The sequence below is a fragment of the Aedes aegypti genome, chromosome 2, assembly GCF_002204515.2.
Source record: "Aedes aegypti strain LVP_AGWG chromosome 2, AaegL5.0 Primary Assembly, whole genome shotgun sequence".
Lineage (NCBI taxonomy): Eukaryota > Metazoa > Arthropoda > Insecta > Diptera > Culicidae > Aedes > Aedes aegypti.
The window spans coordinates 404,884,516-404,910,966 of record NC_035108.1 but is presented as its reverse complement, the minus strand read 5'-3'; the positions used below and the strand labels follow the sequence as shown (position 1 = coordinate 404,910,966).

General features: G+C 37.7%; 1 long non-coding RNA gene and 1 pseudogene across 2 annotated transcripts; one reads left to right on the top strand and one right to left on the bottom strand.

Moving 5' to 3' along the window:
- Window positions 1–2,603: 2,603 nt before the first annotated feature.
- LOC5571855 lies at window positions 2,604–16,162 on the bottom strand (annotated as a pseudogene). Its single transcript, XR_002500880.1, has 2 exons — window positions 15,463–16,162; window positions 2,604–2,934 (listed from the first exon to the last, which is right to left on the bottom strand). The product of XR_002500880.1 is annotated as a proteasomal ubiquitin receptor ADRM1 homolog (transcript).
- Window positions 16,163–17,023: 861 nt separating this feature from the next.
- Window positions 17,024–17,360, top strand: LOC110676998. Its single transcript, XR_002500881.1, has 2 exons — window positions 17,024–17,155; window positions 17,223–17,360. It is a non-coding gene; the product is annotated as an uncharacterized LOC110676998 (long non-coding RNA).
- The last annotated feature ends 9,091 nt before the right edge of the window (window positions 17,361–26,451 follow it).

Genomic DNA, 26,451 nt, shown 5'->3' with positions numbered 1-26,451 from the left:
CTACTACTAATATTTCTATTAAAAAATGTTAGAGGGATTATTGACACCCGAGAAGGATATCGTCAAGAACTATGAAGAGGTTAACGGTCGCATTTTTCGTATAACTCCAAATGGATTGAAATTTGTTGTGCCAACGAAAGTACGCTTCCATGTTGTGAAGTCGTTGCACGATGATATGGGGCATCCGGGTATAGAGAAAACGACCGAGTTGGTGAATCAGGACTTCTGGTTCGAAAATATGAATGCTTTCATAAGACAGTACGTAAAATGTTGCATTGAGTGCGCAGCGAACAAGCGGGGACTTGACGAAACGCGGATTACAATAGACCATTTCCGTCAGACCTTACCCCCTATTTTTATATTTTCTTCGAAAGACGATTATTTTTAATGATTATTGACGCTTTCAGATCTAATTTATATGCACTCCTGATTTTATTGTAAATTTTTGAAAATTCGAGAATTTACCAATTTTGAGTAGTGCGGCACAGTTGTTTCAACCCTGTGGGTAAACAAAGTGGAGATTTTCCCACAACTTTCAAAACCCCTGCGCTGAGTGTTTGTAGATATGACGAAATGTCAATGTCAAATCAAGCACACGAGACGACACGACAAAATGGAGAAATCTGAGAGAAATCTGAGGTCCGATGGGCAAGCTTCGTTGTAAATGAAGCCCATCCTTTACTATTGTACTTATAATAAAAACTTTTACCGGAAGACGACTGCTAATAGACCGTTTTAAGCTTAGCAAGTGATGGAATTCTCCTTGGAAGCATTTCTGCAACGCTGCGGAACGTTTTCTACAAGAGGGGCATAATTGGCCGGTTTGTTTTGAAACGTCAAGAATTGGACCGTTTGCAGATTTTTCGGGGAGACCTACGAGAGTGGTAAAATGGGGAAGTATGTATAATCCATTGGTCATATGGTTCCGGAACAGCTTGACGACATAAGCAGCAGATATCAAACGGTAGGGTAAACAGGTATAGGCCCCCCTAAGGAAAAACTGCTCTATCGCAGTGGCAAATCCATTACTTATACAGTTTTTGGTGTCAAAGTGTTATTTACTTAGTTAATCATGCTTTGCATGCAACTTTCTCTTGCCAGGTAGCTTCTAAAGCGAGTACAAGACGTTATCTGCAAACGGTCCAATTCTTGACGTTTCAAAACAAACCGGCCAATATGCCCCTCTTGTAGAAAACGTTCCGCAGCGTTGCAGAAATGCTTCCAAGGAGAATTCCATCACTTGCTAAGCTTAAAACGGTCTATTAGCAGTCGTCTTCCGGTAAAAGTTTTTATTATAAGTACAATAGTAAAGGATGGGCTTCATTTACAACGAAGCTTGCCCATCGGACCTCAGATTTCTCTCAAATTTCTCCATTTTGTCGTGTCGTCTCGTGTGCTTGATTTGACATTGACATTTCGTCATATCTACAAACACTCAGCGCAGGGGTTTTGAAAGTTGTGGGAAAATCTCCACTTTGTTTACCCACAGGGTTGAAACAACTGTGCCGCACTACTCAAAATTGGTAAATTCTCGAATTTTCAAAAATTTACAATAAAATCAGGAGTGCATATAAATTAGATCTGAAAGCGTCAATAATCATTAAAAATAATCGTCTTTCGAAGAAAAATATAAAAATAGGGGGTAAGGTCTTACGGAAATGGTCTATTCATACTCACCTGAAGCAACCTATTCCTTTCTGGGTAATCCATGCTGACTATTGTGGCCCTTTTCCTAAAAGTAAACGACAGAATACTCAGGTCCTCGGTATCATCGATGCCTTCACAAGATTCATTATTTTGCGCCCCACTAAAACTTGCAGTACAACTGGAGTGATTTCAGTACTGAAGGAAATTTCACAGTATTTTGGCACACCCAAGATTCTTGTGACCGACAGAGGAGCCGCATTCATGGCAAAGACGTTCGCCGAATTCTGTGAAGAACGAGATATTAACATTCACCAGTAGCAGCGAAAACACCTAGAGGAATGGACAAATAGAGAGGTGTTTCCAGTACGTAACTAATGCGTTGAAATGCTTTTCTACGGACACGGACGAACGTGATTGGGATTTGAATCTACCTGCTGTTCAGTGGGCTATGAATACTATGAAAAATCGAACCACGGGAGAGAGTCCGCAAGTCTTACTGCTTGCACAGCAAAAAAAGTTGTTGAATATTACATCGAAACTGCTGCAACCAAGTCGTTCCCTCGGTTGCGTGATATTACACGGCCCGACGTACTCGTGAGCTGTTGGTGTAATAAATGCGACCGATGTAATTTTTCCGATGTAATAGTTTCAACGTACACAATACGATGTAATCGATGCAATGTAATACGGAAGCTATGTAATCTAAGGGATTTAGTAGGAAAAAGCGATCACAAATTCTGCTCAATGGTTGATTAAATTGCTTTTGATCCTTTTTCGATCTTAAATCATGTTTATGATTTAAAATCGAGTTTTACACATGAAAGTTGAGTTAGGTATTAGAATTTTGAAATAGATAAAAGCAAATTAATCAACCATTGAGAAGAATTTGTTAATAACAAGATAAAACATGTTTCAAAAAAATATATTATTATTATTATTAAAACGGAGAATATTAGTACAGAGTCATGACAATCATCAATTACTTTTTATTGCATAATATATACATTTTTATTGTACTAAACAATTATTTAACTCAAGAGCGGTCACGCATTCAGCCATCTCCAGCACCACCTCGCTCGTGTTGTTTATGAAAATCGACCTTTCCTCAGGGTGCGTGTACTCTGTACACGCATGCGACTGATCTTGGGTTAAATTATGGAGCATAATAACTAGGACGTTTCAGATGATGAATCCGAGGAACCGCAGTGAACCCTTCCAAATAAAACACAAGTCTGAAGGCACTCAAGGATGTGTTTAAATTGCCTCAGCCATGTTTTTCCTACCGATCTGAAAAAAGAAATGAAAAAATTGGATTATTTTATACATATTCAGGACCGATAGGTCTATATTCAATACTTCAGAAAGTAGTATTATGTAAAATGAAATTTCTTTTTAAATATGCAACAGAAATATCGGTTTTTGAGATCCTAAATTATTTCTTTGTTTTGGGGGAAATCTTAGATGCAAAAATTTTAACAAATTCGCTTCAGGAATACCTCTTGCCATGAGTTCAGATGAAATTTTAGAAATTTTTTAAACAGTTTCCTCGCCTTGAAAATCAGGTAGGTATTTCGCAAGAAATTCCTTTTCTTGTCATTCTGTTGAAATTCCCTTGGAGATTTCCTCCGGGATTTTTTTCAGAGAATTTATTAGGAGATTGTCTCCAGGAATTTTTGCAGCGGATTTCCTCAAGGGATTCCTCCGGTGACCTCAAGGATTCCTCCTGGGATATCCCCAAAGAACTCCTCCGGGGGTTTTCTTCGCAAAATCCTTAGGGTATTTCGTCCAGGATTTTTTTTTGGAGATTTCTACAAAGAATTCCTCTGGGGATTTTATACAGAAAGTTCTCCGGAGAATCTTCCCAAAAACCCCTCCGAGGATTTCCCTCCAGAATTCTTTCGGGAATTTTCTCCAGCAATTTCGCAGAATATTTCCTGCGGGGATTTTTTCTTCCGAGAATTTCAAGGATTCCCCCGGGATATCCTCCAAGAACTAGTCCAAGGATTTTCTCCAGGACTTCTTTAGGGGAATTCACCCAGAAATTCTTCCAGGGATTTCGTCCAGAATTTTCTTCAGCAATTCATTAGGGATTTTTTTTCAGAGAATTGATCCGGAGATTTCCTCCAGGAATTAGTCTGAGGATTCTGTCCACAAATTTCTCTGGAGATCTCCACCAGGAATTCCTCCGAAGATTTAATTATAAAACTCCTCCAGGCATTTTCTCCAGAAATTCCTTCGGAGATATTTAGGGAGAATTTTCCTAGATATTTGTCCAGGGATTTCGTCCAAGAATTCCACTGGGGATTTCCTCCGGGAAATTTCTTCATGAATTCATCCAGGGATTTTTCCAAGGAATTCCTCCTGGGAATTTGCTCTGGGAATTCCTAAAGGGATTTTCTTCAAAAATACTTTCGAAGAGTTTTTTTCAAGAATTTCTCCGGGGATTTTATCCAGGAATTCTTCAGGGGAATTTACAAGAATTCGTCCCGGAATTTCTCTAGGAATTTTCGCCTAGAAATTCATTAAGAAATTCCTCCGCGGGTTGTCTCCTTTAATTCCTTCGGGGATTTTTTCAGAGAATTTATTCGGAGATTGTCTCCAAGGATTTTTGCACCAAATTTCCTCAAGGATTCTTCCTCCGGGGATTTTCATCGGGGATTCCTTAGAGGTTTAGTTCAGGAATTTCTTTGGAGATTTCTACAAGGAATTCATCTGGGGATTTTATACAGAAATTTTTCCAGGGAATCTTCCCAAAAACCCCTCGGAGGATTTCCCTCCAGAATTCGGGAATTTTTCTCCAGAAATTTCGCAGAATATTTCCAAAAGCATATCCTGCGGGGATTTTTTCAGAAAATTCATCCGAAGATTTCCTGCAGGAATTTCTTTGGAATTTGCACCAGGAATGTCTTCGGCGATTTCCTCTAGGGATTCCTTAGGAGGTTTCCTCCAGGAACTTCTTTAAGAATTTCCTCCAGAAATTCCTCCGGGAATTTCAAGTATCCCCAGAGATACCTTCCAAGAACTACTCTGGGGATTTTCTCCAGGAATTCTTCAGGGGAATTCAGCCAGAAATTCTTCCAAGGATTTTGTCTAGAATTTTCTTCAGCAATTCATTGGCGATTTTTTTTCAGAGAATTTATCCGGAGATTTCCTCCAGGAATTTCTCTGAGGATTCTGTCCAGAAATTTCTCTGGAGATCTCCATTAGGAATTTTTCCGGGAATTTACTTATAAAACCCTCCAGGCATTTTCTCCAGAAATTCCTTCGGGGATATTCAGGGAGAATTTATCCGAGAATTTTCGCCCTCCGGGAAATTTCTCCATGAACACTTCCAGGGATTTTCTCCAGGAATTCCTCCTGGGAATTTGCTCTAAGAATGCCTCCGGCGATTTTCTCCAGAAATACCTCCGGAGAGTTTTTTCCAAGAATTTCTCCGGGGATTTTATCCAGGAATTCTTCAATGAATTTCCAAGAATTCCTCTGAAGAATTCGTCCAGGAATTTCCCTAGGGCTTTTGTCCAGAAATTCATTAAGAAATTCCTCCACGGATTGTCTCCTTTAATTCCTTCGGGAATTTTTTCAGAGAATTTATTCGGAGATTGTCTCCAGGAATTTGCACCAAATTTCCTCAAGGGATTCCTCCTGGGATAGCCCTCAAGAACTCCTTCGGGGATTTTCTTCGGGAATTCCTTAGTGGGTTTCGTACAGGAACTTCTTTGGAGATTTCTACAAGGAATTCCTCTGGGGATTTTATACAGAAATTTCTTTGGATATTATTCTTAAGAATCCCTCTGAGAATTTCCCTCCTTTCGGGAATTTTCTCCAGAAATTTCGCAGAGTATTTCCAAAAGCAATTCCTGGGGGGATTCATCCGAAGATTTCCTCCGGGAATTTCTTTGGAATTTGCACCAGAAATGTCTCCGGCGATTTCCTCTAGGAATTTCCTCCATAAATTCCTTACAGGATTTCCTCCAGGAACTCTTTCAAGAATTTCTCAAGGAATTTCTCCGGGAATTTCAAGCATTCCCTCGGGATATCTTCCAAGAACTACACCGGAGATTTTCTCCAGGACTTCTTCAGGGGAATTCAGCCAGAACTTCTTCCAAGGATTTCGTCCAGAACTTTCTTTAGCAACTCATTAAGGGTTTTTTTTTTCAGAGAATTTATCCGGAGATTTCCTCCAGGAATTTCTCTGAGGATTCTGTCCAGAAATTTCTCTGGAGATCTCCACCCGGAATTTATCCGGGAATTTACTTATAAAACTCCTCCAGGCATTTTCTCCAGAAATTCCTACGGGGACATTTAGGGAGAATTTATACGAGAATTTTCACCAGGAATTTCTTTGGGGATTTGCACTAGAAATTTGTCCAGGGATTTCGTCCAGGAATTCCACTGGGGATTTCCTCCGGGAAACTTCTCCATGAACTCTTCCAGGGATTTTCTCCAGGAATTCATCCTGGGAATTTGCTCTAAGAATTCCTCTGGTGATTTTCTCCAGAAATACCTCCGGAGAGTTTTTTCCAAGAATTTCTCTGGGGATTTTACCCAGGAATTCTTCAGGGAATTTCCAAGAATTTCTCTGAAGAATTCGTCCAGGAATTTCTCTAGGGATTTTTGTCCAGAAATTCATTAAGAAATAACTCCGCGGATTGTCTCCTTTAATTCCTTCGGAGATTTTTTCAGAGAATTTATTCGGAGATTGTCTCCAGGAATTTTTGCACCAGATTTTCTCAAGGGATTCCTCCGGTGACCTCAAGGATTGCTCCCTAAGAAGATTTCTACCAGAAATTCCTCTGGGGATTTTATACAGAAATTTCTCCGGAGATAATTTCCAAGAATCCCTCCGAGGATTTTTCTCCAGAATTCTTTCGGGAATTTCCTCCAGAATTTTCGCAGATTGTTTCCAAAAGCAATTCCTGCGGGGATTTTTTCAGAGAACCCAAGTAACATTTTTAGTTTTTTCATTTACTACAAGCTGTTGTTACCACCATATCGTTAAAACTCATTTTAGAACTTATTAGTCTTAATAACCTTAATAAACCTTTGAAAAAACTCCGTTAAGCCCAAAAAGGCCCACACTACAGGAGGTTGTTAAGGCTTTACCTTAAAACCGTTTCTAAACTTCTTAGTTTTATATCGTATGAATACATCTACCCTTGTAGTATGCTATAAAACATTCATAAGAGCTATTGTATAGCCTTTTTGAGCTCAACTAGCGGTATTAAATCTTTAACGATATCCTAATACACGGAATAAAACCAATGTTAAGAGCTTATGATTGAACAAACATCAACCAATAATTTGTTTATAAACCATAAATTTTTTTTTGATATTGAAACCATCATGATGTCTGCCGACTCATAATAATCAATTAAAATAATCATTTTTTGCGTGGCAGAAAATTTCCTTACGATCGCTTGAAATTCCTGCCAATAAAAATTTACTGGTGGAATGACATAAAATTTTTCGATTTACAGCAACGCGCCACAATTACGACATCATTATTGGCTATCCAATATTTTACTCCATTCCATTTTCAGAATGATTTCATGCTCATCTCAATCATAAATTTAAATTTCCCACGCATATTGTAATTATCAATCCAAAACGGCGACAATAAAAATGGATTCCATCCAGTTAAATCTTGCTGGTCTTGTGTGGGATGGTTTAAGATCAATTGGTTATTATTCCGAACAATATAATCATTCATAAACGCTTTTGACCTTAAGAACCCGTGCGCAAAACCCTCACTGGCTAAAATATTCCTAAATCAGAATATTTGTTCTGCACTAAGACGAATTGGTTTTTTGGGAGCCTTGACATAAACTTAATGCACTCAGGAAAGCTGATGCTGTCAAAAAGGTAAACAAATCGGAAGATTCAATTTTGTGATGCGATTCATTTTATTAAATTTGTGTCGTTATGTGTCTAACTGTGTAATTGGAATGAATTGTTATAATAAAGCCCGTCGTGCTTGATCGGTTGTATTGATGCAGAAAACGGTAAATGATAAGTGCCTGAAAAATGAAACCTTTTTTCGTGTAGGTCAGCTGTTGTGTCCAGCATAGTTGTCCCACTAGAACGGGAAGTTCAGGCAAGTATGGGAAAAATATGCGGTAGTCTGTTAATTCTTTGAGAGGAATATTTGTCATTTCTATGTTTGCGTTCTGATAAATCCATAATTCACTACGTGATTATCATTATCAACATAATGATATTGATAACCACACGCAGACTGCATTCCAATAACATGCATCAGATAGTTGAGATTTAAGAAGGCTTTAACATGACTTAGCGTAGTCTTAGAAGTTTTACTTATGCCTTGACAAGACAAGCAAGATGAGGTTTTAAGTATAGGTTTTAATATACACTACACAGCTCCTTCGAAATACAATTTATTATCAAAAAATGTGGCCAGCAAATAAGTTTTAACGGAAGCTCTTGTAGATATGTACAAAGCATTTTAAAGTGGGTTTTACCGAAAAGAACGTTTGGCACTTTGCAATGCTTTATTAAAACTGTTAGGAATTAATACATCTCTAATAAAACCTCCATAAATAACATCTAAGATCAAAAAGCACTGAAATTGTTACTTGGGAATTCATCCGAAGATTTCCTCCAGAAATTTCTTTGGAATTTGCACCAGGAATGTCTTCGGCGATTTCCTCTAGGAATTTCCTCCAGAAATCCCTTAGGAGGTTTCCTCCAGGAACTTCTTAAAGAATTTCCTCCAGAAATTCCTCCGAGAATTTCAACGATTCCCCTGGAATATCCTCCAGGAACTATTCCGGGGATTTTTTTTTCTCCAGGAATTTTTCAGGGGAATTCAACCAGAAATTATTCCAGGAATTTCGGCCTAAATTTTCTTCAGCAGTTCATTATGGATTTTTTTTTCATAGAAATGATCCGAAGATTTCCTCCGGCGATTTATTTATTTAACTCCTCTAGGCATTTTCTCCAGAAATTCGTTCGGGATATTTTGGGAGAATTTAACCAAGAATTTCTCTGGGGATGTGCACTAGAAATTTGTCCAGGGATTTCGTCCAGGAATTCCACTCCGGGATTTTCTCCGGGAAATTTCTCCACGTATTCTTCCAGGGATTTTCCCCAGGATCTTCTGCTGAGAATTTGCTCTAGGAATTCCTCCGCGGATTTTCTTCTTAAATTCCTTCGGTAATTTTTCATAGAATTTATACGGAGGTCTCCTGGATTTTTTTCTGGGAGTTTGCACCAGATTTCCTCAAGCGATTCGTGATCTCAAAGATTCATGCTGTGATATCCCCCAAGAACTCCTACGGTGATTTTATTCAGGAATTCCTTAGGGAGTATCGTCCAGGAATTCAGGGTGGCCACCAAATATCCATTTTGAAATTCCCGCTTTTTTCCCGGTTTTCCCGGTATAATTTTCAAAATTTTCCCGGTTATTCATTGAAAGGCCCAAACGCAAAATGGGGACAATTTGGTCGGTTTTTAAATCGAATATACTAAAAATTCTTGTTCAAGCTTTCCGACGGAATTTTCAGGTAATTCTGTCAAAAAGGAAAAATAATATTAATTTATAGGAGATTGGCTTGTTTTTTGGTTCTTGTACAATTAGTATGAAATGAAAAAAAAAATTGAAAAAAAACTTCAAAGTCGATTATCTCAAAACTAGGTTTCTGCCACTTACACTTCTTTGCTTCTATTCCCGTTACCCATTTTCTCAACTTGCTTTGGAGATTTCCACCAGGGATGCCCCTGGGGATTTTATACAGATATTCTTCCGGAGATTATTCCCAAGGGTTCCTTCAAGCATTTTCTTCCAAGAATTTCTCCGGAGATTTGCTCCAGAAATTTCTCAGAAGATTTTCAAAAGCAATTCCTGCGGGGATTTTTTCAGTGAATTCATCCGAAGATTTCTTCCAGGAATTTTTCTGGCATTCGCACCAGGAATGTCTCCGGCGATTTCCTCTAGAACCTCCTAAGGGTTCCCTCCAAGAATTTATCCGGGAATTTCAAGGATCCTACTCCGGGGATTTTCTCCAGGGATTTTGTCCAGAATTTTCTTCAGCAATTCAATCGGAGATTTTTTTTAGAGAATTTATACGGAGATTTTCTCTTGAATTTCTCTGGGGACGCTCATAAATTTCTGTAGAGAACTCCAGCAGAAATTCCTCAGGGAATTATATTATGAAATTCCTTAAGGCATCTTATCCAGAACTTTCTTGGGGGATATTTTCGGAGAATTTATCCGATAATTTCACTGGGGACAACCGGTGCGTCTGGTCTATTTCTACTGCTCTATTTAAATTCAACATGTTCGTTTTTGGTACGAATTTTAACCACAAAGATTTCTTTAAATAACTCATAGAAGAATTCTCGCATAACTTCTGATCTCGCCCTAAAAGCAATTGGTAACCATGTGTGTAGCTCATTGTTTCTGAGCATTTGAATGGATTTTCATGTTATTTCACAACGCTATGGGGAAGAAAGGATCATTATCTACCTGCCCGTGATGTTGGTTTGGATGCTTATTCTTTCATTTGCTCAGAAACAACGAGCTACACACGTGGCTACCAATGGCTTTTAGGGCGTTATCTCAGAGTATGCGAGAATTTAATCTAGTGATTGTTGTGACCGGTGGTTGCCAAGCTGTTCTTCTCACTTCTGTGCTTCATTACGTTCGTTGAAAGACTGATTCGTTTTATTCCTCATCGTGACATTTCTTTTTCTCAAAGCCTCCTATGTTCATTCTTTTTCATGATCATCGAGATACTATATACCTAGTTCTATCCTTCTCAACAGTGATGTCTCTAGCGAGTGTCACTGAAGAGATTTCCGAAAAAAAAACCTCGGAGACATTCTCCTGAAGGAAATCCTAAAGTAATTTCTATAGAAATTTCTGTAGAAATCTAAATTCTTGAGGAAGTCTTGGAGGATTCTATAGATGAAAATCTACGATAATCATTGAAATTAATTAATCGAATATCTGGTTAATATCTATTCGAATTGTTAGCAGGAACTCCATGACAAAACATCGGATGGAATCCCTAAAGAATAATTATTATCGAAGGAATTACTGGAATAATTGGTATACTATTTGCTGGCGTAAAGTCTTTCGATGAAGACTACACTAAAGAAATCAATCGAGAAATTTTGTAAGAATTGGAGGAGTAAATCCTTCATAAAATACTGGAGAAATTTCTAGAGAGATATCACGAGGAAATTTATGAGGTATTGGTATAATGCATTAAGCAACTCCTGGAATAATAGATTTTCTAGAATAATCCCTGGAGGGTTTTTGAAGCAACTCGTTGAGAGACTGCAAACGATTTTTTAGAGAAGTTTTCTTGAAAAAATATGGAAAAAATTGGCCAAAATCTTGTAAAAAATCCCTAAAGAAATTTCTAAAAAATCTGTAAAATATCGTTGCGAATTTTCTTGAAAGAACTCTTGTAGAAATCACCTCCTAGAGTATCAACTGGAGAAATCGCAGGAAGACTATCTAGGAAAAATAAGTAAATGATGATCGCTAGGAAAATTCCTGGGCCAATTGGTGTAAAAATCTGTAAGGGTATTTCCAAAGCGATTTTTTAGGAGTTTTGAAAAGTAATCCAGAAGAATCATCTGAAGACAACACAAAAAGAGTTACTGGTGGTTTTCCCAAAGAAATCTGCAAGGAAAATCCTAGAAAAGCATATGAAATAATTGCGTAAAAATCTCTGAAAGTATATGTATGTGGAATTTGTAGAACTTTACACCACGATTCATTCATTCCACGGTGCTCCAATTACCGTTATTATCAAATAAAATATACCATCCAAACGGCAGTCGGCAGTTGATTCCTGACGTTGTTCTGCACCTCTGAGCTGAATTTGAAAAAAATCCTTAGGCAGAATTTTGAGTTACGCCCTTTTGAAGTTTTTATGACAAAAATCACATGATGTATGCCACTTTAACTTGCTTAAAAAAAGAGATTATTATAAAATTTTGTAGTTTAGTTTTTTTCATCTGATTTAAGACACTGAAAAAAACTTTTTTCTTAAATTTATCTAGACTGACATTTGAAAAAGGGCAATGCTATGTTTAGTTATTACTAATCAGCTAATACTCGAAACATGATATCTACCAATCAACTCCTGATAGTGATTTAAAAAAAAAAGGGCCAAAGCATTCAAATATGTTTGAACAATTCTTGAACAGGATTTATAGATACGCCCTTTTGAAGTGTATGGAAAGAATATTGCATGGTGAATTTCGTTCCATCTATAATCAACGGTTGGGTGCTTACATAATCATTACACCTTTGCGGTTGTTCTTATTTCATTAAATTAAGCAAGTTGCAGAAAATTTATACGTACACATATTTTCTAGACTGACATTAGAAAAGGGACAAAGTATAATTGAAATACATACAAATCAATATAGCTAAACAATGACCATATCAAAGTTGATCGTAACACTCAAACTTCACATATGCCTAGATATCATGTTTCGAGCATTGGCTGATTAGTAATAACTTAACATAGCATTGGCCCTTTTCAAATGTCGGTCTAGAAAAAATTTAGAAAAAAGATTTTTTCAATATCTTAAACCAGATGAAAAAAAAACAAAACTACAAAATTTTATTCTGTTTGTTTTAACAAGTTAAAGTGGTATACATCATGTGATTTCTGTCATATAAACTTCAAAAGGGCGTAACTCGAAATTCTGCCTAAGGATTTTTTTCAAATTCGGCCCAGAGGTGCAGAACAATGTCAGGAATCAACTGCCGACTGCCGTTTGGATGGTATATTTTATTTGATAATGACGGTAATTGAAGCACCGTGCATTCGATTCGGGAGACATAGAAATAAAAATTGACCTCAGAGTCCATTATGGCAATAATAAGAGATTTTGAGTATTTTCATTTAAAATAGAGACTTGCATTAAAATAGTGACCAAACCTCTAAAACAGACCTGTTACAAGCCCTGTACGCCTATTGAAATAAATCTCGATTACTTTTTCAAATCGACATCGTAAGGTCCATACGGTTTTCAGAAAATTAATTCAGAAGAATCACAACCTGTCTTCTAAAACTGTTTTGAAATGAGTAACCTTTTTAACATTTTTTCGTAGTGTATTGTTCGTTTAATTAATGAATAGATCCTCATGCACATTTTCAATGTGGAAAAATAAATAGTCAAACGTCAGTTTATATGGCCCTTTCATAGAAGCACGCACCTTGCATTCTATGTACAATCGAACATAATGCGTTACATGTGCGTTACTTGTTGGTTTTTTAGCTACGACGCCATCCAATATATGGCAAACATGGTGGGAGAATATTTTGGTGTGACAAAATTATTTAGGTGTGTGTCTATTAGAGGGCAAAATCCTCAATACATTACCTAAATTTTACATACAATGAGCTGGCGTTCAACAACTAGGGAGTTCCTGTTATTTCCCACAAAAAAATATTACAAAACGATAAGCCGATTTATTCAGTTACTTGCGACGTTAAAAAAGACTCAAGTAGTGTTTTGTTTTGATTCGTGGTTAAGTCACTTTGTCTTTCCATACAGCGGAGCGGCGAAAGTAGTGGTTACGTTGCAAAAGTTGAAAATCTTGCTTTCGTCGTTTTGTAAATCCAGAAATTTAACGTTTTAAAATCGAGTTGATTCAGAGCAAACTGTGTAGAATTTCGTCTGCGAAACACGTAGAATCGATAAAGTAAGTTTGTATACTTTTTTGACTTGAGTCTGTTTGAAAAAGTTTTCGAGAAATAGTTCAGTAGTGTGCGGCTTATATATTAGTTCCCAAAACCAAAAGTTAGTTATTGAATAAAAATCATATACACCTAAAATAATCCACTCGTAATCATTGATAAAATCTCGATGTTACTTAGGTCGTTTAGAAAATTTCAGTGAAATAATCATCACTTCTCGATAGTGACAAAGTAATGCAACATATGCACTAGACTGATGCAAATGTTCAAGTTTTTGCTTCCCTATGCTTAAACGGTGTCAATAATGATGAAAATCATTCTTCCAAAATGTTAAGTGATTTGGAAGAAAATTCGTTGTGCACACGCCATTTGAAGTTTATATCAAAAATTATTGTAAAAAAGCAAACCTGTAACTGCTCGTCATTATGTTCTATGCAAAAGTGAACAAACTCTTCTCAAGTGAAATCTTCTGAGCAACAACTTTCCCGAAGACCATATTTTGATAGGACGGATAATTTGTTATTAAGGTTTGTTCACGAATTTCATAACGCTGAAAATGGCCATTTTCGACACCCACCCATCCCTTCGTAACGCTTTTCGTAAGAATGTTTTTCTAATTCTAATAGCATCCTTCCAAAGTTTAAAATAATTCGGAAGAAATTTGGTTGTGCACACGCCATTTGAAGTTTATATGGAGATTTCTATGGAAAACGTCAGACTTTTGTGTTCAGCCCTCTATCTCTTCGTCATAATATTTTATGGAAAAGTGAACACACTCATCTCATGTGAAAACTTCCCAGCAATAACTTTGCCGAAGACCTCTTTTTGATCGGACCTCAGGATAAATTGTTATTCATGATCACAAAGTCGGTTTGCATGTAGCATGCTTCACAAACTGATCGGCAGGTGCTCCTGGCGGGAAGAATAGATCAAAGTATCAAAGGCTACTATGTTCTACAGCAAAATAGCAGTGTTGCTCTGAAAGTAATTGAATGATCATCTCAGCATGATATAGACTTTGATATCAATAATAACAAACTATCCTTACGGCCCATCAAAATGTGGTCTTCGACAAAGTTGTAGCTGAGAAGTTCGCACATGAGATGAGTGTGTTCACTTTTCCATAGATTATTGTGACGAGGACTGAACACCAAAGGTTTGCCTTTTCCATAGTAATTTCTATATAAACTTCATAAACACACGCCATTGCACAACCAGAATTCTTCCGAATCACTTCAAATTTTGGGAGGATCATTTTCATCATAATTGACATCGTTTAAGCATAGGGGAGCAAAAACTTCAAAATTTGCATCAGTCTAATGATCATTCAATCACTTTCAGAGCAGCACTGCTTTTTTGCTATAGAACATAGTAGCCTGGATTACTTTGATCCATTCTTCCCACCAGGAGCACCTGCCGATCAGTTCGTGAAGCATCATACATGCAAACCTACTTTATGATGATGAATAACAATTTATCCTGACGTCCAATCAAAATGTGGTCTTCGGCAGCTGTAGCTGTAGGCTTTGTAGCTGAAATGATTTTACATGAGAAGAGTTTGTTCAGTTTTCCATAAAATATTATGATGAATAGATAGAGGGCTGAACATAAAAAGTTGTCGTTTTCATAGTAATCTCCATATAAACTTCAAATGGCGTGTGTACAGTCAAATTTCTTCCGAATCATTTCATACTTTGAAAGAATACATAGGGGAGCCAAACTTTCAAAATTTGCATCACTCTAATATGCACTAAACAGAGGACACGGTATACATACTGCAATACTCGCATATCTTATGATCTCGCCCTAAAAGCCAATGGTAACCGAGTGTGTAGCTCGTTGTTTTTGTGCAAAAGGAAGGACCAAAATAAAACCTATCTCCATTTGGAAATATAGAAGATTTTCTTTTCATCGTAGCATTGTTAAATAACTTGTAAATCTATTCGTTGGCGCAGTAATAACAAGCTTAACACTTGGTTACCAATGGCATTTAGGGCGAAATCATAAATAAAACAAGAATATATCAAGCGAAAATAGATCCAGAATTAAGTGACCAACTCATTAAAAAATGTCTAGCTACCAGCCCTGTCATATGGTCCCCAAAATAAAACTCCCCTCTGAAACTCACCTCATCCACCCTAGCAAGCTGCACAATCCTCCCATCGGTCGTCCAAACAACTGCATCAGCTGCTGCTGGGACATGTTTTACATGATGTACTGCAGGTCCCCATTGTCGCTTCCATTTCCGCCGCGTCCCGATCTCTCTCCCAGATTGTTCGACGACGGCGAATTGTTGATCAACTCGTTAATACGGCGGCACCACTCCTCATCCTTATCCGTCTTCGGTTCCTGCATCCAGAAGAACAGCCGACGGCTCGAACTCTTAAACTTCAACAGGAACACCCGCCCATTATTTACGTTCTCGATCTTTTTAAACTCGCCATCGTCTGGAAACACAATCAGATCGTCCTCCACGTTTCCCGTCGTGCGATTCTTCCAGCAAATGTGGATCAACCCGTTTTCTGCCTGGTACACGTAGACCAGCCTCTTCCGGTTTTCCGGGTGAACCATCTTGTTGACCAGATTCATCCTTCCGGCGCAGAACTCCACCAGATGGCGATTTCCGGCACCGGTGATTCTATGGACAAATCCGGCGAAAAAACTGGATCCTCTTCGCCACATCAATAGGGAAACCGCCAAGAGCGACGGTGTGATGGATTGCCTCAGCGATCCTCTTTCCGGACTCCGAGGGTTGTCATCAGGATTACGGTTATCGCTGGTCGAAGTTTTTCTCGAGTATCGCACTGCTTGGTAGGACACTTTTGCTGCGGCCACTGGTAGGGTTTTTTCTATTTGAATTTTTTTTCACCACATTACAATTCGCATTGGCTACGAACGACTACAGAATTCGTCGGATATAAAAGCACTACTTTTTACTTTTACAAATAAGATTCCGGGAGTTTTCGCGACAATAAATCCGTATAAAAAAAAATCGCGATCGCGGACTGCTGCCACGCCGGCCATCTTGAACCGCTGACCAAAACAAAGTATGAGCAGTGTTGCAAGATGTATCATTGCATTGGTGCTGAATGCAAAATGACATCGAAATTGTGTAATATCACACACATAAGTTAGAACGACTTGGTTGCATCTGCTTCTGTGTAATGTTGGATTGGTTTAGGTGTGATTATTACACAAATACGATGTGAAGAAAAATGGTAACGTTGATTCTGTGTAATTTCGAGGCGATGTAATATAGGATCAAAAAGATGCTATATTGCATATGAAATTAGCGGTTACGTCGGAATGTTCATACATCGACATGAATTACATCGATGCGGATTACATTATTTTTTGCTGTGTGGTTACCGTCCACGAAATATATTGAGCAATAAGCTGCTTAATGCATTACGGGATGAATCCGATATCGTTGAGGATAACGAGCTGCTTCCAGAAATAAGACAAAAGGCTCTTGAAAGAATGACTCGCAACTCTAAACAACAAGCTGAACGGTATAACGCTTCTCACAAAGCTCCTCAGTCGTATAAAGAAGGTGATTTGGTTCTTCTGCGTTATGAGCCTCCAGCTGACGGTGGATCTCGGAAATTGATGCCGCGATACCGTGGCCCTTACGTGATCGATAAAGTTCTTGATGCCGACCGATATGTAGTCAAGGATACTCCTGCTACACAAGTAACGCAGAAAGCATTTGAATCGGTGTATGCAGCGGACAAGATCAAGTTGTGGGGTCATCCGCCAGAAGATGATTTTCCAGAAGTCTGTGAGGAAGACAACAGCGAAATCAACGGGGATTGAACCAGGTACAAACCTGCAGATAGTCAAAAAGTATATGATTATTAATTATTATTTGATAAACTTTATTCACAGCCACGAAGGAACAAGGATGCTAAAAGGTGTTGGAGAGTTCAACATAATTAAACGATTAATTTGTTATCGATCTGTTTTGAATTTAATAAAAAAAACTGTTTTTGTTCAAACGTTGGTTGCTTAGATTGAAAAAAAAAATAATGCGGAAAGAACACGCTTGCTATACACAGGAGTGGTGTCTTGAGTTATGTGAAGAGTAGTTTTAGTTGGTGATGTCTTACCACGTGACATTTTGGAGGCCAAAGGCAACGGCTGATCAGTAACGGTTCTTTGTGAGTTGCTGTTAATTGGCTGTACTTCTATAAAATTATGCATAGTAACGGATCTTGTGAGTTACTAAGCATTGACAATGGAACGTGATGAATTGTCAATACGCTACAGAACAACTTTTAGGCAATAATGCGTAGAGCGTATCTCCGAGACGGAGATAAGCAGGATGGCCGAATGTAAGCCAGTATAAGTCTAAATGAGGCCTGTAGAGACTATATTCTGGTTGTAGTAATTATTTTGCACATCCCTAGACTGGCTAATCGAGTCTGTACACTGATAAAAATCCACACGCTCGATCTGTGTGTTTAAAATTATGGATCGATTCATGAACGTCCATATCGATTTGCTATGATTTTCTTGCAAACTTCGTGTGTGTTACACATTAAATTCCTGTGTTTTGCTTCATGGATTGATTCATCAACCGACAACAGGGATTCCATATTTTTTCCACATAAGTTCCCGAAGCTTTCTCATCAGATTCGTATGTGTCAACCTATGGACGCATAGATCATCACTCCAACACGGAATCAGTGTGTTTTGCTTATGGTTATCTTGTGTCATAATCATCATGTTCAAGTTGGTCGATTCATTGATTTGCGCAATGAGATTGTTATGATGAAATCCATGAGCTATGCTATCGATTTCCATGTTCAAAGCTTCTAAATTGTTTGTGATCAACCCATGGGATGCATAGTGAACTGAATTGCGGTTGGACCTCGTGTCGAACGACAGTCATCATCATGCTTCCAAAGAGAAGAAGCAAATTTTGAAGCTGAAAGTGTTAGATGAAAATTTGTGAATTCGATTTTTCTTTTATTAGTGAAGTTGACCGATGTACGAGAATTCTACCTTTCTATAAGAAAACATTGATTATAATGTATAGTTTAGTAGAAAAATCGGATTCCACTAACAGATTTTCCTGGCTTTCAGTTTCGAAAAAAATGGAATATGCTTATCCCTAGCTTCCCAAATTATGGATTTGCGGCGCCCCGCTTGTTGCTGGCTCACGGGTTTGAAAAAAATCAAGAGAGCTTGCGACAAGCAGAGGAGCCTCGGATCCATATTTTGGGGAGCAAAAGTTTTTCTACCAAATTTCTTCTTTCAGCCCCATGACATTTATGTTCTATCACACATGACTATCTAAAGCTACTACATTTCGAATTCAATGAGCAAATCAGTTGGGTTTCATGATTTAATATTTGGAAATTCATGTTTGTTTCACATGACAACCTAATGTTGATACACATGTTATTATACCGTGAAATCAATGATGAAATCCATATGGCTACCACACTCAAATCATGTGGTTTTCCTCATTGCGCAAATCTATAAGTAAAACACACGACCTTGACGTGTAGATTTTTCTCAGTGTAGTCTGTGTGTTAAGTCATCGCTCAGTCTACTACCACTCTTGGATAAAAATACGGGGCAGTTAGTCGTTATTCGGTTGCCTGTCATTCAAGTCGTGGTTGGAAAAGGCTGGGGCTCGATTAGTTTGGTTTGTCATGGTTGGAGGTTCACAAAAAAACACATACAAAAAGTGTACAAATTGAAACAAAGATAGAAAACGTTGTTATAAGTTAGAAATAATAGAAATTAATATTTCTGTATAGATTTGATTATCATGTTACGACATTAATCAAGGTGTTTTTTTTAATTGGGTCCTAAAACTTTTAATGAAATCTTGTTTTTATTTAATAATCCGAAAAAGCATGTTACTGTAACTACTTTAGCAATTTTTCCCGCTCAAATAATGGCTATATCATGTTAAAACTTTAATTTTAAAATTTGGTCCATAAATGAACCTTGACACTTTTGATCATGTTTGACGTTCGCTTAGTCGACAAAAACACCACAGGGGTTTTAGTTCGACCACGGGGGTTGTTTCTATCTGACATTTCGTAAGGGACACGAAAAAAAAAAAATACACCCAAAATTTGAGTTTAAGCCAAAGGATGTGACAAAATCTAAAAAAATGTTTTTTGGGCTTAAACCAACGGAAAACATTAGAAAATTGAGTAAACATGTGTTTTTGGCCTAAACTTAAACGTTTGGCACTAAAATTGGGACAGGGCTTTAGGACCCTTTTTTCGGACTCCCCTTCCTTTTGTGGTCTTTTGACGTTGACAATTCCAAAAAACGAAAAATTGAGCAAGTAACGAAAAATGGTCAGGTTTTGACCGCTAATAACTCAGCCATTTATCGATAGATTTTCAATATTTATACATCAATCGATCGGAAATTTATCTACGCGTCGATTCAAATGGAGGACACTATTGATTATTGGCAACAAACTATTGAAAAATCGTAAAATGTTGACCCATTTCTTATCTAACCATCTATCTAACCTAATCACGTTCAAGGACATTTTTGGGTTCCGCTTTCCACTATAAAAGCGCACCGGTCCTGCTTCTTCCCTCAGTCTTCTTTTTGCGATCAGTCTGTGAACACGGTCGGGCGAGTCATTGGGCCCTATTCCGGATTTCACTCACGGTGACAAATAGGTGAAGTGATCACTTTCCTATTACGGATATCACCTAAGTGAGAAAATGTGGAGAAGTTCATCGCAAGTGATAGATCGCATGAACACGAGCTATTACGAATGGCACGCTACCCGGCGAAGATCGACAAAAGCAATCACTTGAAGTGGAAACTTTTCACCGCCGTTCGGGTAGGTGAAGAGTCGTCACGTAAAAAAGAACAAGTTTAAAACAGCATTTTTTATGCTTTTTGTTTAACAAATCTTATGTTTTTGTTATTCGTGGAAGCAGAACACTATATTTAGTCCTGATTTGCTGTTAAAAAGTAATGTATTGGCCTTTATTTGTTTGTGGGAAAGTGAGGCAAGAATCGAACAAAACATTTTTTTCCGCTCGCTATACGCAAAGGAAAGAAAGGTCAACTCAAACGGGAGTCGCTGTTGAAAATTTCTGCTTATTGACAGAAATCTCATGAACATTTTTGTAATTGCAAATTAGACAATAGATGTGGGCCTACACATGTAAAAAAAATGTAGCGGAATAATAACTACGTAGTTGGAGCTACTGGAGGAGGCTCAAAAACATAAATTGTTTCATTGTTAACTTCAAATTTCTTGACCGAAAGGATCATGATATTTTCAACAAAGAGCTATATTTCAATTTAAATTTCTTCTCAACTGGGTACTGCCATTAAAGAAAAATTAAATCATTGAACAATTCTGAATAGATTTGAATTTCACCCGCATCGAGATAAGCGATTACTTTTCTGTTCAGCAGTAAACCAGCCTTTCTTCAATAAACTCACAGATAAAAAGTTTATTGAAAAAAAGGACTACAACGAATCATTGTACATGAAAATCGAAAGATGTGGATATTATCTCTTCTATCCAACTCTAAAAAAGTTTCTGATTTAATCTAATAAAATTAGCATAGATTTAGTTGTTGTTAACAAAGTATTGAGCTAGATCTTCTGCCGATAAGCGCTCCGTACTTTAAAAAGAACATTTAATATTTTAAACGTGATAGACTATTAAAAGCTGATAAATTGATCTATCTCGAAATGTATTCAAGATTCCCTATAATTGAAGTCCTGTTTGCGTTCACCACTATTTAAAATACATTAAAGTATTTAGTAGTCGACAAAACCCTTTTTCTAATTCTCTACCAAACCAGTAAATCCTTGCCTATAAAATTCAAAAGGCATCCCACGCTTATAGGAACACAAATGCAATTCTTGTTAGACTTATCTCATGTTCTACATAATCAATTAAAACTGTTAAGTCATTCGAATTTTGATAATAATTTGGATAATCTGATTGAAATTTAATAGTTCATATCCGCGCGAAAGTTTCAAATCTACTTTCAAAATCACACCAAACAAACCTGTATTTTAATCTTTATGTAATTATCGATACATTGATTCAAAATTGAACAATTCTAATCAGGCAAATAATAAACGAAGACATTTCTATTACCTCATCATGTTTAAAAACCATTCAACGCAACTAGTGACTATTCGTGGCATCTCACTATAAAAAAAGCTATTATGAATACCACTTCACTGCAGTTGTCACTCCACTGAGTTCATTTTCAATCACTTCACCGTCCGTGACAACGGGAATAGAGCAAAACAAGTGAAGTGACTGGAAGGTGAAGTGTAAGTAAGCGTGAAAGTGATATTCAGAATAGGGCCCATTTTCGCTTTGCCTTTGCACCCGCGTCGCGTCACAGTTCAATTTGTGTCGTCAAAAGAGGAAGACGCAAGATTCGGGACTACGAAGCTGCTGATGTTTTCTTCGGTTTTCTGTGAAAAAATCAAGGAGAGATATATTTTTTGCTTTTTTTTTCACGCACACGGTGACAGTTCCTTACGAGGTTTTCCATAAGTGCGAGTGCTTTGTAAATCTCTTTTTGTTTCGTAGTCGCGAATTGATTTGCGGCGGCGATGACGATGGCTTTGGAGCTAGCCCGTTAGGTACCATTACCACTATTCTTAAGCAAATCGTGCGTTTGGCTTGTGAACTCGCTCAAGGTTTCAAACTTGAGCTCAGTGAATCAATTGTCATCCAACTCGCAGCAACAAAGACATTGTCATCTCTTATTCATGTTGCAACAATTTCGATCCGCAACATCAGTTTATCACCACTTGAACGGAATATGACAATGATCGATCACCACGTGCGCAGCGATTTTCTGGGCTTCGCATTGCAATTTTCGAGAACTTTTTCCGTGTTGGTAAACATTGAAACATTATCGAACAGCATCAATAAAACAAATTAGGTTTTGTTTTTAAAACAACTAATTAATCGCGAGTTGAAAAGGTTGCAACAATGTTGCGCTCTGCGATTGTCATGACAATTTTGCTTTTTATTGTATCTTTATCCGCAACAGTTGGAACAAACGGTTGTGAGCGAGCTCGCTTTGTTGTTTGTTTTTCGTCTGCTTTGATGACAATTTGATTCACTGCTTGAGCTACATTTCCAGATTTCGACTTCAGCCGTGTGATCCAATACCTTTTGCTGATGTGTGCCATCAGCATATACCTGCCAGGAAACATTCAGCTGGCTCGTCGTATAAGCAGAGAATTTATTCAAATTTATACATTTGCGTCGAGGATTCCCCGTTTAACCATGGCAATCAACTGATAACATCCTGTAGTGCTATTTATCTATGACAGCATCCGAGCTAACAAAGCCTTTAGCCCTTTTCAGGGCCACCGAATGTGCGTAAAAGAGTTGAGAGTAATTTTTCCGACTTTATTTATCACATTGCCAAGCAATGAATAATATTTCTCTCAATCCATAAGATCAACAAAGCGATGACTGGAGCTTTCATTACAATCATCGAATAACTTTCTATAGACACATTGCTGTTAAATATTCTTTGTGAAGTGAAATTTCACATTTTCATAGATAAATATGACGAATGGTTGACCAAATTGTAATGTTAAAACGAACTCACGTTCATCTGATAAAGATAATGTAAATTTGGGATATGATTAAACGTACACTTGGCTGCAATTCGTTATATGTATGAATATTTACGAAAGTTTCGAACACTGAAAACAATATGAAGTCAAAACAAGCAACAAGAACGAGATCAAATTTGGTTAAATTACCAGTTCGTATAACCCCATAGGGATGTACCCTTATAGTTTTTCAGGGCCTCCAAGAGTATGAGTTGTTTTGAATCATATTTCTTACAAAAAATATCATTCTCTCACTCTAAACAATTTTGGAATAATCGAAATATGCTGCGTTAAACTGAACTATGTGTAAAACCGCCCAAATAATCGGCCCTTCATTAAGACCATTTTTGAAACCATTTCCTTTTTGAACCAGCCCCATTAAACATTTGACAGTTCAACAGCCGACTAAATTGGTTGAAAAATCGGTCGATTGTTGCACCGACGCTTATGGAAGTTTAACACAGCGATCAACTGACTAATCGCTAGATTAAATCGGGTGACCGAGGAAATCTGATGTTTAGTAGGTCAACTTGCTTGGATTTTACTAAAAATACCGATTTATCCACCTATTTAGTAGGATTGCGTCGGCCCACCCAATTAAATTGGGTGATATTCGGTTGATCGCTGTGTTAATCTTCCATAAGCGTCGGTGCAACAATCGACCGATTTTTCAACCAATTTAGTCGGCTGTTGAGCTGTCAAATGTTTAATGGGGAGCCTAAGGTTATCCAACGTCAACATTGCGGTCGTGTCTTGCACACAACCCCTCCAACTTTTTTCCTTATGCAATTTAGAAATTAGTATGAACCGTAGTCAATAGACAGATTTCTCAACTCCCCACTTCCACCTAAATGACCATGTGGTTTATGGACGACCCCTTACTAATTTCAGAGTTCCAGAAATTATACATTGAAGATGGTATGCTACCCCCAAGCTACATTGATTCCTGTTAAGTCTCTTTTTGGTTCCAGATCGATCTCTTTTTGTTTCAAGCGAGAGGTCTCTGAAGCACAGACAAATATGCCTTATTAGTCAGAACAATTATCAATTTAAAACATAGTACCAAATACGAAATAAAGACCTCCATATTCCTTGCATGCAACTGTAGTTGCCCAAAATTTTATGGCACATGAGGTAATAAAGCAAAATCTAGAATAGGCCTATTCACATGACGTCTCAAATCAGCTGCTCGGGAAGCACTTTGACAGTTCTTCTATGAAAATGACAGGCCCGTGTTAGCACCGCTCCTCCACCGATGTAAACAAATGCATAGACGGATCTGTCACATGAAAAGGCGTATACCGTGTAAAGTTTACTGCGATCTTTCAAACTTGGTTACAAAGGGATCAAATGCAGTACTAAGGTGCAGGGTGGCCACCGAACCGGGAAAAACGGGAAAAGCGGGAAAAAGACGGGAATTTGGATCCACCGGGAAAAAGACGGGAAAAACCGGGAATTTGAGAAGATCACCGGGAAAATCGTTTTGTCCATTCATCTTCAAGCTGTAATCTACAAACCAACCTCCAAAATAAGTTATAGAAAGTAGTTATGTTTAATGATATTGCCATGAGGCATCCGTAATTTTGAACAAATATCTTTCAAACATTAATGATTTAATTTCTACATATTTCTTAAAAAATGTTTCACTCTTTTCTTAGCAACGTTTCATTTTTTTTTTAATTTTTCGTCTTGCACTGTCAGGGCTAATGTTTTTTCAACTTTTCTCTAACTTTTTGTACTCGAATTTTTGAATCGAAGTTTAATTACTTATTGCAGATTAGTTTAGCACTCTTCTGTAATTGCTGAATACCACAACTTGAGTGAGCCCTAAGTAAGTGCTTCTATATGTGTGCCCTTGTTTCATCCATACCTTGAACTCATTTGCTTTAGAGAACTCTTTATTTTTATGAAGAAAATTCAAAGAATTAAGAATTGAAACAATTTTAATGACGGTAAAGAACTACTTGGGCATCTTGATGATTTACTTAGGCACCTGGGGCTTTTGTCGGCCAAACTATCTAAAATTCAGCACTAAGATGCACTTAAGATGATTATAAACCAAAGCCAAACCTTGAAATTTCAAGAGAACGAGTCTAGAGAACCGAACAGAGCTCTGAGCTGAAATTTTGATCGTTTTATGCTCACCATAATGCAACCAATCCATCAAATTTTCAAAGCGAACGGTTTTCAGGTTCTCTAGATCTTGAAACTTGAACATAAAAATTCTAAGCTTGTTTTAAATGTTATCTACAATAAATATGGTTATAGCATTCAAATTAAATTCAATTCAATTTCATGTCGTGTACAATCTCTTTCCTATGCTCCAGAGCTCCATTGATTTCCGACGAACGCGAGACAAATCGATTCAGATGAATACTATACTATGCCATAGTTTTCAGAATAACATTCTATATGATTCTATGACATTTCCCGGAAAACCATTTCCCGGAATGCCACTTCCCGGAATGCAACAATAATAAACTTTCGCGGATTTTGTTTTGCCATAGAACTGCCAAAACTGAAGGGCTTACAAGAACCCTACACGAAGCGAACTGGACTATCAAAATTCATACCTATTTTTCTTATGAAAGATGAAAGCGCCCAAGGTCTTTGACTCGATTTTTGTTCTCAAATCTTGTTTGACAAGGCAAATGTGTGAATTTCAATCCGATTTCTCATAACGACTTATCATAAATAGTTTGTATGTATTTCAATTCCATTTGCCTGAGTGTCATATTTGTAAAGATCAACGCGGACCACAGATAATTGTCGCGGATTCCAATCCCGCCTATCGAGAATCTTTTCGGGTTGGCAAATTCTTCTATTTTCGAGGGTATAGAATTTCTTCGTCAATTGGCGAAAAATATTATCAGTTGATTACTGTGGGAGAACTAATATGCACATGGAATCGATAAGCAGACATTGTCCCAGTTAGAACGTCATGTCAGAAAAAAAGAAGAAGATGATATTAATTAAAAACCCACATAACAGGATAAAGTTTATGCTAATATCTCATTCCAAAGGTGGAGAAGGAGTTGTAGGAAGCATCACAAAGCCTACTAAATTGACAAGGGGGGGGGTTTGGTCAAACATGTCTAGTTTTAGCGTGAAATAATTTGTGTACAAATCAATGACTTAACAGAATAGAGTAGTGTTTGATCCTTCGACCTTGACGCTTGCTCCTGCGGGAGCGGGTGATGAGGGCAGGATCAAACATGTCGCGCGTCGGTAGTGAAGCGGTGGAAAAGTGATCGGTTCGTTAGTAGTGTTTGATCCTTCGACCTTGACCAGGTCCGTCACACTCGGGATCAGTTTGGGTACCACTTCTAGTACTGCATTTGGTCCCTCGGTAGTACAAAAGGTACCCAAGTTTGACAGATCGCAGTACACTTTTCACGGCATTCTAGATTACCTTATGAGCCAAAAAATTTTATGTAACTGCAAGGGACATGGAGGTCTTTAATTTGTCTTTGCCTTGACACTTGCTCCTGCGGGAGCGGGTGATGAGGGC